At 38.3% G+C, this 17,214-nt stretch overlaps 7 non-coding genes across 7 annotated transcripts; all 7 read left to right on the top strand.

The window, feature by feature from the left end:
- The first annotated feature begins 9,906 nt into the window (after nucleotides 1-9,906).
- On the top strand, nucleotides 9,907-9,978 carry TRNAQ-CUG (transfer RNA glutamine (anticodon CUG)). Its single transcript has one exon. It is a non-coding gene; the product is annotated as a tRNA-Gln (tRNA).
- Nucleotides 9,979-10,594: 616 nt separating this feature from the next.
- On the top strand, nucleotides 10,595-10,666 carry TRNAQ-CUG (transfer RNA glutamine (anticodon CUG)). The gene has a single exon. It is a non-coding gene; the product is annotated as a tRNA-Gln (tRNA).
- Nucleotides 10,667-11,283: 617 nt separating this feature from the next.
- TRNAQ-CUG (transfer RNA glutamine (anticodon CUG)) lies at nucleotides 11,284-11,355 on the top strand. Its single transcript has one exon. It is a non-coding gene; the product is annotated as a tRNA-Gln (tRNA).
- Nucleotides 11,356-12,654: 1,299 nt separating this feature from the next.
- Nucleotides 12,655-12,726, top strand: TRNAQ-CUG (transfer RNA glutamine (anticodon CUG)). Its single transcript has one exon. It is a non-coding gene; the product is annotated as a tRNA-Gln (tRNA).
- Nucleotides 12,727-14,025: 1,299 nt separating this feature from the next.
- On the top strand, nucleotides 14,026-14,097 carry TRNAQ-CUG (transfer RNA glutamine (anticodon CUG)). Its single transcript has one exon. It is a non-coding gene; the product is annotated as a tRNA-Gln (tRNA).
- A 1,299-nt stretch (nucleotides 14,098-15,396) lies between these two features.
- TRNAQ-CUG (transfer RNA glutamine (anticodon CUG)) lies at nucleotides 15,397-15,468 on the top strand. The gene has a single exon. It is a non-coding gene; the product is annotated as a tRNA-Gln (tRNA).
- Nucleotides 15,469-16,767: 1,299 nt separating this feature from the next.
- On the top strand, nucleotides 16,768-16,839 carry TRNAQ-CUG (transfer RNA glutamine (anticodon CUG)). Its single transcript has one exon. It is a non-coding gene; the product is annotated as a tRNA-Gln (tRNA).
- The last annotated feature ends 375 nt before the right edge of the window (nucleotides 16,840-17,214 follow it).

The following is a 17,214-nucleotide window of genomic DNA, read 5'->3' on the forward strand; positions in this document are numbered from 1 at the left end:
ATAGTTAGGAGCTTTAGCTGGGCCAGGAAACCACACGGAAAGAATCACAAGCAAGGAGGAACAGGAAAGGCAGGTATAAATAGACAGAGGGCGGGAGCTAGCTGAGTCTGGCCAGGCTGTGATAGGCTCTCCCACTCCTAAGCCTGCCAGCCTGAGTGGTGGAAGCTGGAGTCAGTCTCAGAGAAATAGACTCAGGTGAAGACTGATTACCTATGGAAGTTAACCCCGAAGCTGTGCCTGGCAGATCCTTTACAGTCGGGCAATGAAATGCCCCCTTGTTCCTTTTTTTTTATCAGATAAGAATATGCTAGTCTAGGCCTCTTGAAATTCCATAAAAAGGAGATGAACAGGGTCCTGAAGTTCCGAAAATAGCTCTTTGGAACAGCTATTGGCAAGGCACACAATAGATATATGATCTGCGGAAGTATGTAAGTGGCCAGTAAGTTCTTCCTGCCAAACCACAACAGAAATGGCAAACTAAAGGATAACACCTGCGCCCGGATTTTGGTGAAGAGAGTTTTATAATTAAGACTTAAAAGCTCCCCTAGGTCAGCGGGTATCATAACCCCAAGGAATTGAACAGCCCTAGAAGGCCACTTGAAAGGAGTATGGCTTTGTAATTGTGAAATGATTTGGGGGGAAACATTAATGTTTAGCGCTTCCGACTTGTTAAGATTTATTTTAAAATTGGAGATAAAACCAAATTCATCGAACAGTGTCAGTATGTACGGCAGGGCCGACAGCGGGTTGGTAATAAAAAGGAGAAGGTCATCGGCAAAGGCCGCAATTTTGTGTTCTACAGCCCCAACCTTTAATCCCTTAACTTCTTCATGTTGTCTAATATAGAAAACCGAATAATACCCCAAAATATACTAGTGGTCCTAGTGACTAGATAACAAGCCCAGAAAAAGAAACAAGTCACGACCAAATAATTAAAAAAATATATAAACAGTCTTTATTGAAGTTAATTTAGACACAGAGACAACATACAAACAATTAAATATATTAAAATACCAGGAACACTCGAAGAGGGATGGAATCAGAACAAAAAAGCAGAGCGACCCCCAGATAGTAAAATATGGTCACAATCAACTCCCAAGTGTAGCTAAAGTGCACATATATAAACTATTTAAGCAAGTGCTAGGCATAATACATTTGCACAGATGGACACGTATGCATAGTGTGAATAGTCAGCAATCTAGAATGCAGTCCTAAGTACATATAGCACACTGAGCAATGTACCTACACCTACATGATATGAGATAAGTGGGAGATCCGGGCCAGGACGGGGGACCTCTGCTTGACCCAACGCGTGTTTCGCTCGTGCTTCGTGCATCAAATCTTAAGCATTTTAAGGAGGATGGATATAATATCATACAGTAGACGGAGCAGTGGCCCTGGGTCGCAATGGGCGGCCCGCAGCAACTGCCACCAAGCACCTTGGGAGCCACATGGTTGACCCCAAAGTGTTGTGCAAAAACGACATAATGGCAGAGCAACAATCAAAACGCCATCACCAGCAAATAATGGGGGAGAAACACTGGATCATTCCCAATCAATGAGGCACCTAGAAAAACTCAGGGAGCATCTGGAGGATGGTCCAGTCCTCTCCTGTTGTTGCTGCGTGGAACTTTAAACTTCTGAGGTTTGTGCCAAGTATGGGGGTCGAGGACCCCTTGCGGAAGATCATCTCGCTGTATCGGCATCCAGTCCTGTCGGTCAATATTTTCCATACCGAGCTTTGACCAGGCTTTAGATAGGTCCTCCGGTGTCCTGATGGTGATCTGCCGACCCTACTTCAGAATAGCCAGGCCAAACGGGAACAACCAGCGTATGGGTATTTTACGCAATCTCAGGGCTTCAGTCAGCAGTTAGGGGCTTCATCAGTCGTCGCTTGGCCAAGGTACTGGCCGCCAGATCTTGAAAGACCAGAATCTTGTTGTCATCAAGCGATAGGTCAGGGATCTTTCGCGCGTCTGAAAGAATGGCTGCCGTATCCAGATAATTAAGCAGGCCACATATAACATCTCTAGGGGGTTCATCCCGGGCAGGCTTGGGTCGCAGAGCGCGATGGGCTTGTTCAATAATAACCTTCTCCTGGCCCAAAATGCTAGTGAAAATGATCTTAACCGTGGGTAAAATCTCCTCCATGGAAACCGTCTCCGGGATGCCCCTCAGCCTGATATTCTTCCGCCTGCTGCGGTTCTCCTGATCCTCAAGTTGCAGGTAAGTGTGATTCAAATGTGAAAACTGCGAGGACACAGCACTTTGTAATGCATCCTCCTGCTGGATAATGGCGGATTGGGTGTGCTCCAATATTGCCACTCTCTGCCCCACGTGTTGGATGTCTGCTTTAATGGAGGACAATTCCTTTAAGACTGGGGACATCGCGCTAGCCAGGGCTTTCTTCAGAAACGCTCTCGTAATAGGTAAAGGAGCAGACCCACTTCCGGCATCAGAGTGCGTGCAGGAACTTTCATCGTCTGAGTCGTCTCCCTGATTTCTCAGGCGCCATCTTGCCTTTCCCGGCCGGGGAGACATGTTTCTTGTGGAGGAACTTCTCCATCTCCGACTGCGCTTTACCGGCCCTGGAATCACTCGACTTGTCACGGCTCGTGCGGACCATCGTCGTGAAGAAAATCAGCCCTCCAGCCGTAGAAATCTGTGTCTCTGTGAGGAGCGCCGGGATCAAGCAACCATCTCACAGCAAGGTTAGCTCCGCCCCCCCTACCCAGTGTTTTCTTATGTCGTTTGTAATGTATATTTCCTTCGCAAATGCATAACCTTACATTTTTCAATGTTAAACCTCATGTGCCGCTTCTATCCCCAAGCCCCTTTCTTCTCCATATTTATTTTGTAAGAGAATACTATCCTCCTTTGTGTTAATTACTTTACACAATTTAGGATCTACCTTTAAAATGTTCTTGTCATGTAACCGCAACATAAAATAATTGTACATCATGGTGATCGTGCAGAAACTGTGCAAACACAATCATTGTGGAAGGGCGGCTGTGATTGACAGCCGACCTCCCACTGTAGAACTATACAAAGAGAAAAAGTACACGGCGCCACATAGTACAATCATCCAAGGGTCATGGGAGAAATGATACTAGGGAAATGCACTCACCTAGACGGGTTATGCTGACCAGGCACAACGCTGTTGCAAGGTTTGGGGCGATCTCCATACAGAGCAACACTGCAGAGATGCGTGCACAGGAGACACACCCAAGGTGTGTAAGCCAGATCGAAGGTGTAGCTGCTGCCAAGGTCCAAGAGCCGGTGAATGGGAATTCACCGCTGGTGATGAGGTAAGAGAATGAGGAAAAAAAAAAAAGGGACCAATGGAGGCGCTGCTATACCAGTTGAGGTTTTTATTAAATGAATAATTACAGGTGGCTACGCGTTTCGACGCAGGACTTGCGTCTTCATCAGGCCATGAACATCCAGAAAAACATCATATATATATATATATATATATACATGTCAGTGTTAAACCAAGGGCCAATCACAAGGGGGAAACAGGGAGGAGCCAAGGGAAACTCCTACAAAAAGAACGAAATCCTGCTGAGACAGCAAAAACGAATTAATTAATCCAATATATAAGAATTGAATAAATAAAACATGTATGTTAAATAGATTTAAAACGAACAAAAATGTGGACAAATTTGTGAATGACACTGAACAGATGCTAAAAAACCACTTCGGGTTGGTATTTCACACATGAGGCTTATTAAACGGAAGCATTGTTATATATCCCAGGTGTAACTAATATTAGTATACCAATTTGGGATAAAATTAATAAAATTGATCTAATTAATAATATTAAAAACATTATTAATTCATTGACAGAAAAGGCAATAAAATCTAATTAACAGTTAGAGGAAAAAACCGGCAAATAGCAACCAATAGATATGCTATAAGAAAAAGAGTCATAGCTTGCTCAATCTATTGTGAACGAAAAAATCATATAATAATTTGATCTGATGATTCTAAATAAAAATCCTTATGGTATAAACATTAAATCGATCATAAGGGACCAGAATACAAGAGTACGCTATGAGGAAAAAACTAGTGGCGTTTTGGTTGTCATAACAACACCAGTCATATCGAATAGGTGTGTGGGAACTATATTAAATTGGAAAGCAATTTGTACTATATAAAAATATAAAAATACACTGATTGACACAGCAAATATGCATGAAACAATATGTTCATACATGATGCCAAGAAAGTTGCGAAAGTTGAATAAGCCCGGCGAAATCTAATAGACCATTATAAAACCTATATTTGGTAAAAAATGGAAGTCAATTCATAAAAAATTGACTTATAAAGATCAATTCATAACAAATTTGTTTAAAAGTGTATATATATAATTGATCGTAAACGCGATCTAAACTCACCATAAAAACAAAGACGGCAGAATTATATCAAGAATTGAATAACATGTGAAATGATTAGATACTATAATTTCCAATTGAATTAAAATATATACGTAGAAACTTTATAACAAAAATCCAAATATATATTGTGGCAAATAAAAATAGCATTCCCGTGCTTGAAGGAAAAAATGTGAAACAATTATCCTATTTGTAAAAGAACAGCGAAATATTTGATCAATTAAGATCGGATATAAATTCTGATTTTGAGATATAAATTTTAATTTATTGTGGTGAATCTATATAGACTGGATAACTTTAGAAAAAAAGGATAATACGTTAATAGGAGACCAATACCAAACCCCGTTAATACAATGGCTGAGTGTATGATGGGGAGCTGGACAATTTGAATTTGGACCTAATCTAGAGAGGACTCAATAATGTCATTCAAGCCTTCAGGGTGCAGTGTACACAATTTATATATCCAATAGTTCTCATGCTGTTTCAAGCATAAGAATCTATTGGTGTTTGTTCAATCGGAGTGATGCTTATACAATCAAAATTACAATTATGTCTATATGAGCAATGTCTGGATACGCTTTGTTTAGAAAAACCTCTGCTGATATTTGACCTATGGTTGTTAATCCTATTACGTAGGGTTTGAGTAGTCCGTCCTATATATTGTAACTTGCCAGTACATTGTAGAAGGTAAATTACATATTCACTGCCACAGTTTAAAAAACTCTTAATATGAAATGATTCTGATGTTACTATAGAAATAAAATTTGTTGCTTTATGCGTGATATTGGGACAACACATACATCTAGGTTGTCCACAACGAAATGAGCCTAGAATAGGTGGTTGTAGTCTCGGAATGTATGGAGTGTCTTTATTCTGTAATTTACTTGGGGCTAATAAATTCTTGAGGGTTTTGGATCTTCTAAAAGTGACCTTCGGTAAAGGAGGAAGTGACCCCTTAAGAACCGGATCATTGCAAAGAATATGCCAGTGTTTGCAGATCTATTACCAGTGTTGAAAGACGTAATAAAATTATATTTATAATCAGACTGATCAGCTTTCTTGATCTCCACTACTTTTATACACTCTTCTTGAGTCATTTGAGTTGCTTTAGATTGTGCTCCTTCAATTAAACTAAACGGGAAATGCTTCTCCCTAAATCTATTCCTTAAAATCTGGCATTCATTTTTAAAATCATTTGGATTGGAGCAATTTTTTCTAATTCTCCGAAACTGTCCAAAAGGGACATTTCGGAGCCACGGGGGATAGTGGGCACTGGTGAAGTCTAGATAGCTATTAACATCCACTGATTTGAAGTGTGTTTTTGTTGTGAATGTATCACCATTTCTACTAATAGTCAGATCCAAAAAATCTATTTGTTCCTCAGAATATGTATACGTAAAATTCAAACCATAAGAATTTGTGTTTAAAAATTCAATGAAGGAGGAGGCAGAGGCCTCATCACCTCTCCAAATGAAAAACAAGTCGTCAATAAAACGTTTGTAAAAAAGTATGTTTTCACTAAATGGATGCTCACACAATATATGATTTTTCTCAAACATGCCCATATACAGGTTTGCATAAGAGGGAGCAAATCTAGAACCCATTGCGCATCCTTTGGTTTGCCGGTAATATTTGTTATCAAACATAAAAGTGTTGTGTTGTAAAATGAAATTAATACATTGTGTTAAAAAATTAATTTGTTCATTTGGTATGCGGACATCTGAAGATAAATAGTGGGAGATGGCTTGAATTCCCAAAGTATGTGGGATGTTGGAATATAATGCAGATACATCTGCTGTGAGAAAACTCACTTTGCTAAAATTATGACTACAATTAAAATCATTAAGGTCTCTGATGAGGTGTGATGAATCCTTGAGTAAAGAGGGTAACTCAAGGACAAAGGGCTGGAGGTGTAAGTCTATGAAGTGAGACAGATTGCTCGTGAGGGAACCTATACCAGAGATGATGGGACGACCAGGTGGGGAAGAAATGGATTTGTGGATTTTCGGTAAATGGTATAAAAAAGGTGTGTTAGGAAATGGGACTGATAAAAACGTATTTTCTTTTTTTGATAATAGACCCTTGGTGAAGGCCGACCCAATAAACTGATTATACTCAACGAGATCAGATGGTATAGTATTATTCAACAATTTCTCATAGAAAGAGGCATCTGATAAAATTATATATGTCTCTTTGATGTATTCAGAACGGTCCTGGATAACAATACCCCCTCCTTTGTCGGCTGAACGTATCACAATCAAATTGTTTATTTTAAGAGATTTCAATGCCCTTCTTTCACAAGAAGAGAAATTGTCAGTTGCTAAATTGGGCTTTTCCAAAGATTTAAATTCGTTACCAACCAAAGTGGAAAATGTATCCAAATAAGGACCTCTATGGTGTAGAGGATAGAAAGATGATTTGGAGTGTACCTCCACCTGGACAGGTGGTGGTACAACTGAGGAGGACATATTGCCAGGAGGAACTGACAGAGGAACCACATTGGGTATTAACGAAAAATGTCTAAATAAGGTCAATTTCCTAATAAATCTATTCAAATCCATAAATAAGTTAAATCCATCAGGTATGGAGGTGGGGCAAAAGGACAACCCCTTGGATAAGAGAGCATTTTCATTATCCTTAAGAATATAGTTGGAAAGATTGAATAATTTTATTGTTTTGGTCTGTGTTTCTTTGGGAATTTGAACTGGTTTGGTGCGTCTATTTTTCCCACCTCTACATCCTCTATGTCTATTTCTAGCTTTCTTTTTGTTTACATTTTTTGAATTTTTGGGAAAAAGGCTGTTATTGCCTGAGATTTGGGGCTCTTTAGGTAAGGTAGAAGAAATTCCTCTGAATGAGAAATGGGAGTGACCGGAGGTACCGCAATATGTGGGGGAAGCCCTAAAAAAGAAACCGTGGACAGGGTGTTATCCATAAATTGTGACTGTTCATTGGGGTGGATGGTGGGTGGTATATATAATTGATTCGAACTGTCATTGATCGACTGTGTTTCATGTAGGGATAATTCTAATAAGGTTGAGGGAATGTGTGTTGTAACTGAAAAATCAATGGAATCATTGAACAGAGGGGATTGCATAGGTGACGAGGGAGGAGTATCGGGTATGAGATTGAGAAGTTTTAAATGAGCTTGGAGACCTGTAGATTTAAATGCATGTACTGGAATGGAACCTAAAGGGAAATTGGTGTTAGTGGGTATGTGTTTAGGAACTAAAATGACCTGGTTGGCAATTGCAGTGGGAGTCAAAGGTACCAAATTATTGGCAGCTTTAACTGGGATGGACGTGGATATGGTTTTAATAACTCCAAGCACAGGACCTCTATTTTTATAAAAGGTGCTATTTTTAATCTGTGCTCCCAACTTTGCGTTGGTGTCAACATGTCTGGAATGAACCTTATTAGCAGTAGTATCTAATGGTGTTTGTACAGTTTGGAAGGACTTTACGGACCTCCAGTCCCCTGATGTATTTGATAGGTAATCCTGTCTATCCCTTTTCAGTTTTTTTGTTTTTCTGGTAATTAAATCCTTTTCAAAGGCGTTTAATCTATTTTTAGTTGATGACTCAAGGCTAATAAAATCAGGATGTTCAAAATAAGCTTTGAGTTGTTCACAAATTAGTGCTATTTTGGAAGTCAGCAAATTACAACTGATCTGTCTCTTGGCAAGTAATAATTTTAGGATGCCCATTGAGCAGTTTTTTGCATGGTCTAGCCAATTGTGACTAAATTGTGGATCATTTTGGTAAGGGGTATCAAATAATATTCTCAAACCCCTAGGTGCAATATTCTCAATAATATACATTTCCAAAAAATGACAATCAATATTTTGAAATGCTTCATCTTTCAAATTATTTTCAAGTGTGAGGTACAAGTCAGTCATTTCCTTTGTTTTTTCAATCGAGAAACCATTACTCACTATTGGAGGAGAATCGTCCAAAATATCCACACCGATGGAACTAGATATTAAATGCTCCCGGGAACGTTTCTTTCAGTAACAAAGTCCAACATTATGGAAAAACAGAAACGAAGACCACAACGGTAATCCCTTGTAAATAAAACGGCAAGGTGAATTTCCAATGCAATGTATGAATGAAAAAAGCGATGAGTGTCGATGATAACACAATATGTGTAGGCTGCCTGTGACGAGAAGATCTCAGATACAACTTGCAGAGGATCCCTCGATAACGGGAAGGTGGCTCACTGGGGATCTGCCACACCCCGACTGTAGAACTATACGAAGAGAAAAAGTACACGGCGCCACATAGTGCTATTATCCAAGGGTCATGGGAGAAATGATACTAGGGAAATGCATTCACCTAGACGGGTTATGCTGACCAGGCACAACGCTGTTGCAAGGTTTAGGGCGATCTCCATACAGAGCAACACTGCAGAGATGCGTGCACAGGAGACACACCCAAGGTGTGTAAGCCAGATCGAAGGTGTAGCTGCTGCCAAGGTCCAAGAGCCGTTGAATGGGAATTCACCGCTGGTGATGAGGTAAGAGAATGAGGAAAAAAAAAAAGTGACCAATGGAGGCGCTGCTATACCAGTCGAGGTTTTTATTAAATGAATAATTACAGGTGGCTACGCGTTTTGACGCAGGACTTGTGTCTTCATCAGGCCATGAACATCTAGAAAAACATCATATATATATATACATGTCAGTGTTAAACCAAGGGCCAATCACAGGGGGGAAACAGGGAGGAGACAAGGGAAACTCCTACAAAAAGAACGAAATCCTGCTGAGACAGCAAAAACGAATTAATTAATCCAATATATAAGAATTGAATAAATAAAACATGTATGTTAAATAGATTTAAAACGAACAAAAATGTGGAAAAATTTGTTCAAATTTGTTCAACTCGGTGGGACCTTGCCACAGTTTACTTCCTTCTTAGTGTAATCCTTTTTCAATGAGGTATTGTATTGATAGTGATTGTTGTACGCCATAAACACGATTTAACAACAAAAAAAAAGTGATAATATTCTCTCGTAGAAAAAATTAAACCAATGTAATTGAGAGCATATAAAATTAACAAATTTAAAGAGTCTTTTTATGGCATGTAATGCAAACACTGGCTCTACTTCCAGCTCGTAGGGTGTTCAGTACAGACAGAGCTTGGAAATTAGTATGATCCACATTGTAGATTATCCAATTGGAAACTAATTTACAGTCTTTTTGCCTTGGCAGTAGCTGCCTGACACTGGTTACAACAGTTAAGATTTCAGTCAACTGAAATTCATAATTTCATTTCTCAGTTTTTTCCCATTGTGTTGTTAATAGTATTTTCCCTTTCCAAATGCAGGGTTCTAGCTTTTGTTATATAACCGCAATAGAAAATAATTGTACATCTTGGTGATCATGCAGGCACAGAAGCTATGCCCTCTTGATTATTGTGGGAGGTCGATTTTGAATGATAGCCGACCTGTTATTGTAATTACACGTACTGCCTGTTTAGTAGAAATATCCAAACTGCACTCTATTGTCAAGGGTTCCATGGTGTAATGGTTAGCACTCTGGACTCTGAATCCAGCAATCCGAGTTCAACTCTCGGTGGGACCTTGCCACAGTTTAATTCATTCTGAGTGTAATGCTTTTTTAATGAGGTATTGTATTGATAGTGATTGTTGTACGCCATAAACACGATTTAACAACAAAAAAATGTGATAATATTCTCTCGTAGAGATAATTAAACCAATGTAATTGAGGGCATATAAAATTAACAAATTTAAAGAGTCTTTTTATGGCATGTAATGCAAACACTGGCTCTACTTCCAGCTCGTAGTGTGTTCAGTACAGACAGACCTTGGAAATTAGTATTATCCACATTGTAGATTATCCAAATGGAAACTAATTTACAGTCTTTTTGCCTTGGCAGTAGCTGCCTGACACTGGTTACAACAGTTAAGTTTTTAGTCAACTGAAATTCATAATTTCATTTCCCAGTTTTTTCCCATTGAGTTGTTAAGAGTATTTTCCCTTTCCAAATACAGGGTTCTAGCTTTTGTTATATAACCGCAATAGAAAATAATTGTACATCTTGGTGATCATGCAGGCACAGAAGCTATGCCCTCTTGATTATTGTGGGAGGTCGATTTTGAATGATAGCCGACCTGTTATTGTAATTACACGTACTGCCTGTTTAGTAGAAATATCCAAACTGCACTCTATTGTCAAGGGTTCCATGGTGTAATGGTTAGCACTCTGGACTCTGAATCCAGCAATCCGAGTTCAACTCTCGGTGGGACCTTGCCCCAGTATAATTCCTTCTGAGTGTAATCCTTTTTCAATGAGGTATTGTATTGATAGTGATTGTTGTACGCCATAAACACGATTTAACAACAAAAAAAATGTGATAATATTCTCTCGTAGAGATAATTAAACCAATGTAATTGAGGGCATATAAAATTAACAAATTTAAAGAGTCTTTTTATGGCATGTAATGCAAACACTGGCTCTTCTTCCAGCTCGTAGGGTGTTCAGTACAGACAGACCTTGGAAATTAGTATTATCCACATTGTAGATTATCCAAATGGAAACTCATTTACAGTCTTTTTGCCTTGGCAGTAGCTGCCTGACGCTGGTTACAACAGTTAAGTTTTCAGTCAACTGAAATTCATAATTTCATTTCCCAGTTTTTTCCCATTGTGTTGTTAATAGTATTTTCCCTTTCCAAATGCAGGGTTCTAGCTTTTGTTATATAACCGCAATAGAAAATAATTGTACATCTTGGTGATCATGCAGGCACAGAAGCTATGCCCTCTTGATTATTGTGGGAGGTCGATTTTGAATGATAGCCGACCTGTTATTGTAATTACACGTACTGCCTGTTTAGTAGAAATATCCAAACTGCACTCTATAGTCAAGGGTTCCATGGTGTAATGGTTAGCACTCTGGACTCTGAATCCAGCAATCCGAGTTCAACTCTCGGTGGGACCTTGCCCCAGTATAATTCCTTCTGAGTGTAATCCTTTTTCAATGAGGTATTGTATTGATAGTGATTGTTGTACGCCATAAACACGATTTAACAACAAAAAAAATGTGATAATATTCTCTCGTAGAGATAATTAAACCAATGTAATTGAGGGCATATAAAATTAACAAATTTAAAGAGTCTTTTTATGGCATGTAATGCAAACACTGGCTCTACTTCCAGCTCGTAGGGTGTTCAGTACAGACAGACCTTGGAAATTAGTATTATCCACATTGTAGATTATCCAAATGGAAACTCATTTACAGTCTTTTTGCCTTGGCAGTAGCTGCCTGACACTGGTTACAACAGTTAAGTTTTCAGTCAACTGAAATTCATAATTTCATTTCCCAGTTTTTTCCCATTGAGTTGTTAATAGTATTTTCCCTTTCCAAATGCAGGGTTCTAGCTTTTGTTATATAACCGCAATAGAAAATAATTGTACATCTTGGTGATCATGCAGGCACAGAAGCTATGCCCTCTTGATTATTGTGGGAGGTCGATTTTGAATGATAGCCGACCTGTTATGGTAATTACACGTACTGCCTGTTTAGTAGAAATATCCAAACTGCACTCTATTGTCAAGGGTTCCATGGTGTAATGGTTAGCACTCTGGATCCAGCAATCCGAGTTCAACTCTCGGTGGGACCTTGCCCCAGTATAATTCCTTCTGAGTGTAATCCTTTTTCAATGAGGTATTGTATTGATAGTGATTGTTGTACGCCATAAACACGATTTAACAACAAAAAAAATGTGATAATATTCTCTCGTAGAGATAATTAAACCAATGTAATTGAGGGCATATAAAATTAACAAATTTAAAGAGTCTTTTTATGGCATGTAATGCAAACACTGGCTCTTCTTCCAGCTCGTAGGGTGTTCAGTACAGACAGACCTTGGAAATTAGTATTATCCACATTGTAGATTATCCAAATGGAAACTCATTTACAGTCTTTTTGCCTTGGCAGTAGCTGCCTGACGCTGGTTACAACAGTTAAGTTTTCAGTCAACTGAAATTCATAATTTCATTTCCCAGTTTTTTCCCATTGTGTTGTTAATAGTATTTTCCCTTTCCAAATGCAGGGTTCTAGCTTTTGTTATATAACCGCAATAGAAAATAATTGTACATCTTGGTGATCATGCAGGCACAGAAGCTATGCCCTCTTGATTATTGTGGGAGGTCGATTTTGAATGATAGCCGACCTGTTATTGTAATTACACGTACTGCCTGTTTAGTAGAAATATCCAAACTGCACTCTATAGTCAAGGGTTCCATGGTGTAATGGTTAGCACTCTGGACTCTGAATCCAGCAATCCGAGTTCAACTCTCGGTGGGACCTTGCCCCAGTATAATTCCTTCTGAGTGTAATCCTTTTTCAATGAGGTATTGTATTGATAGTGATTGTTGTACGCCATAAACACGATTTAACAACAAAAAAAATGTGATAATATTCTCTCGTAGAGATAATTAAACCAATGTAATTGAGGGCATATAAAATTAACAAATTTAAAGAGTCTTTTTATGGCATGTAATGCAAACACTGGCTCTACTTCCAGCTCGTAGGGTGTTCAGTACAGACAGACCTTGGAAATTAGTATTATCCACATTGTAGATTATCCAAATGGAAACTCATTTACAGTCTTTTTGCCTTGGCAGTAGCTGCCTGACACTGGTTACAACAGTTAAGTTTTCAGTCAACTGAAATTCATAATTTCATTTCCCAGTTTTTTCCCATTGAGTTGTTAATAGTATTTTCCCTTTCCAAATGCAGGGTTCTAGCTTTTGTTATATAACCGCAATAGAAAATAATTGTACATCTTGGTGATCATGCAGGCACAGAAGCTATGCCCTCTTGATTATTGTGGGAGGTCGATTTTGAATGATAGCCGACCTGTTATGGTAATTACACGTACTGCCTGTTTAGTAGAAATATCCAAACTGCACTCTATTGTCAAGGGTTCCATGGTGTAATGGTTAGCACTCTGGATCCAGCAATCCGAGTTCAACTCTCGGTGGGACCTTGCCCCAGTATAATTCCTTCTGAGTGTAATCCTTTTTCAATGAGGTATTGTATTGATAGTGATTGTTGTACGCCATAAACACGATTTAACAACAAAAAAAATGTGATAATATTCTCTCGTAGAGATAATTAAACCAATGTAATTGAGGGCATATAAAATTAACAAATTTAAAGAGTCTTTTTATGGCATGTAATGCAAACACTGGCTCTTCTTCCAGCTCGTAGGGTGTTCAGTACAGACAGACCTTGGAAATTAGTATTATCCACATTGTAGATTATCCAAATGGAAACTCATTTACAGTCTTTTTGCCTTGGCAGTAGCTGCCTGACGCTGGTTACAACAGTTAAGTTTTCAGTCAACTGAAATTCATAATTTCATTTCCCAGTTTTTTCCCATTGTGTTGTTAATAGTATTTTCCCTTTCCAAATGCAGGGTTCTAGCTTTTGTTATATAACCGCAATAGAAAATAATTGTACATCTTGGTGATCATGCAGGCACAGAAGCTATGCCCTCTTGATTATTGTGGGAGGTCGATTTTGAATGATAGCCGACCTGTTATTGTAATTACACGTACTGCCTGTTTAGTAGAAATATCCAAACTGCACTCTATAGACAAGGGTTCCATGGTGTAATGGTTAGCACTCTGGACTCTGAATCCAGCAATCCGAGTTCAACTCTCGGTGGGACCTTGCCCCAGTATAATTCCTTCTGAGTGTAATCCTTTTTCAATGAGGTATTGTATTGATAGTGATTGTTGTACGCCATAAACACGATTTAACAACAAAAAAAATGTGATAATATTCTCTCGTAGAGATAATTAAACCAATGTAATTGAGGGCATATAAAATTAACAAATTTAAAGAGTCTTTTTATGGCATGTAATGCAAACACTGGCTCTACTTCCAGCTCGTAGGGTGTTCAGTACAGACAGACCTTGGAAATTAGTATTATCCACATTGTAGATTATCCAAATGGAAACTCATTTACAGTCTTTTTGCCTTGGCAGTAGCTGCCTGACACTGGTTACAACAGTTAAGTTTTCAGTCAACTGAAATTCATAATTTCATTTCCCAGTTTTTTCCCATTGAGTTGTTAATAGTATTTTCCCTTTCCAAATGCAGGGTTCTAGCTTTTGTTATATAACCGCAATAGAAAATAATTGTACATCTTGGTGATCATGCAGGCACAGAAGCTATGCCCTCTTGATTATTGTGGGAGGTCGATTTTGAATGATAGCCGACCTGTTATGGTAATTACACGTACTGCCTGTTTAGTAGAAATATCCAAACTGCACTCTATTGTCAAGGGTTCCATGGTGTAATGGTTAGCACTCTGGATCCAGCAATCCGAGTTCAACTCTCGGTGGGACCTTGACACAGTTTAATTCCTTCTGAGTGTAATCCTTTTTCAATGAGGTATTGTATTGATAGTTATTGTTGTACGCCATAAACACGATTTAACAACAAAAAAAATGTGATAATATTCTCTCGTAGAGATAATTAAACCAATGTAATTGAGGGCATATAAAATTAACAAATTTAAAGAGTATTTTTATGGCATGTAATGCAAACACTGGCTCTACTTCCAGCTCGTAGTGTGTTCAGTACAGACAGACCTTGGAAATTAGTATTATCCACATTGTAGATTATCCAAATGGAAACTAATTTACAGTCTTTTTGCCTTGGCAGTAGCTGCCTGACACTGGTTACAACAGTTAAGATTTCAGTCAACTGAAATTCATAATTTCATTTCTCAGTTTTTTCCCATTGTGTTGTTAATAGTATTTTCCCTTTCCAAATGCAGGGTTCTAGCTTTTGTTATATAACCGCAATAGAAAATAATTGTACATCTTGGTGATCATGCAGGCACAGAAGCTATGCCCTCTTGATTATTGTGGGAGGTCGATTTTGAATGATAGCCGACCTGTTATTGTAATTACACGTACTGCCTGTTTAGTAGAAATATCCAAACTGCACTCTATTGTCAAGGGTTCCATGGTGTAATGGTTAGCACTCTGGACTCTGAATCCAGCAATCCGAGTTCAACTCTCGGTGGGACCTTGCCACAGTTTAATTCATTCTGAGTGTAATGCTTTTTTAATGAGGTATTGTATTGATAGTGATTGTTGTACGCCATAAACACGATTTAACAACAAAAAAAATGTGATAATATTCTCTCGTAGAGATAATTAAACCAATGTAATTGAGGGCATATAAAATTAACAAATTTAAAGAGTCTTTTTATGGCATGTAATGCAAACACTGGCTCTACTTCCAGCTCGTAGGGTGTTCAGTACAGACAGACCTTGGAAATTAGTATTATCCACATTGTAGATTATCCAAATGGAAACTCATTTACAGTCTTTTTGCCTTGGCAGTAGCTGCCTGACACTGGTTACAACAGTTAAGTTTTCAGTCAACTGAAATTCATAATTTAATTTCCCAGTTTTTTCCCATTGAGTTGTTAATAGTATTTTCCCTTTCCAAATGCAGGGTTCTAGCTTTTGTTATATAACCGCAATAGAAAATAATTGTACATCTTGGTGATCATGCAGGCACAGAAGCTATGCCCTCTTGATTATTGTGGGAGGTCGATTTTGAATGATAGCCGACCTGTTATGGTAATTACACGTACTGCCTGTTTAGTAGAAATATCCAAACTGCACTCTATTGTCAAGGGTTCCATGGTGTAATGGTTAGCACTCTGGATCCAGCAATCCGAGTTCAACTCTCGGTGGGACCTTGACACAGTTTAATTCCTTCTGAGTGTAATCCTTTTTCAATGAGGTATTGTATTGATAGTTATTGTTGTACGCCATAAACACGATTTAACAACAAAAAAAATGTGATAATATTCTCTCGTAGAGATAATTAAACCAATGTAATTGAGGGCATATAAAATTAACAAATTTAAAGAGTATTTTTATGGCATGTAATGCAAACACTGGCTCTACTTCCAGCTCGTAGTGTGTTCAGTACAGACAGACCTTGGAAATTAGTATTATCCACATTGTAGATTATCCAAATGGAAACTAATTTACAGTCTTTTTGCCTTGGCAGTAGCTGCCTGACACTGGTTACAACAGTTAAGATTTCAGTCAACTGAAATTCATAATTTCATTTCTCAGTTTTTTCCCATTGTGTTGTTAATAGTATTTTCCCTTTCCAAATGCAGGGTTCTAGCTTTTGTTATATAACCGCAATAGAAAATAATTGTACATCTTGGTGATCATGCAGGCACAGAAGCTATGCCCTCTTGATTATTGTGGGAGGTCGATTTTGAATGATAGCCGACCTGTTATTGTAATTACACGTACTGCCTGTTTAGTAGAAATATCCAAACTGCACTCTATTGTCAAGGGTTCCATGGTGTAATGGTTAGCACTCTGGACTCTGAATCCAGCAATCCGAGTTCAACTCTCGGTGGGACCTTGCCACAGTTTAATTCATTCTGAGTGTAATGCTTTTTTAATGAGGTATTGTATTGATAGTGATTGTTGTACGCCATAAACACGATTTAACAACAAAAAAATGTGATAATATTCTCTCGTAGAGATAATTAAACCAATGTAATTGAGGGCATATAAAATTAACAAATTTAAAGAGTATTTTTATGGCATGTAATGCAAACACTGGCTCTACTTCCAGCTCGTAGTGTGTTCAGTACAGACAGACCTTGGAAATTAGTATTATCCACATTGTAGATTATCCAAATGGAAACTAATTTACAGTCTTTTTGCCTTGGCAGTAGCTGCCTGACACTGGTTACAACAGTTAAGTTTTCAGTCAACTGAAATTCATAATTTC

The sequence above is a fragment of the Rhinoderma darwinii genome, chromosome 3, assembly GCF_050947455.1.
Source record: "Rhinoderma darwinii isolate aRhiDar2 chromosome 3, aRhiDar2.hap1, whole genome shotgun sequence".
Classification (NCBI taxonomy): Eukaryota; Metazoa; Chordata; class Amphibia; order Anura; family Rhinodermatidae; genus Rhinoderma; species Rhinoderma darwinii.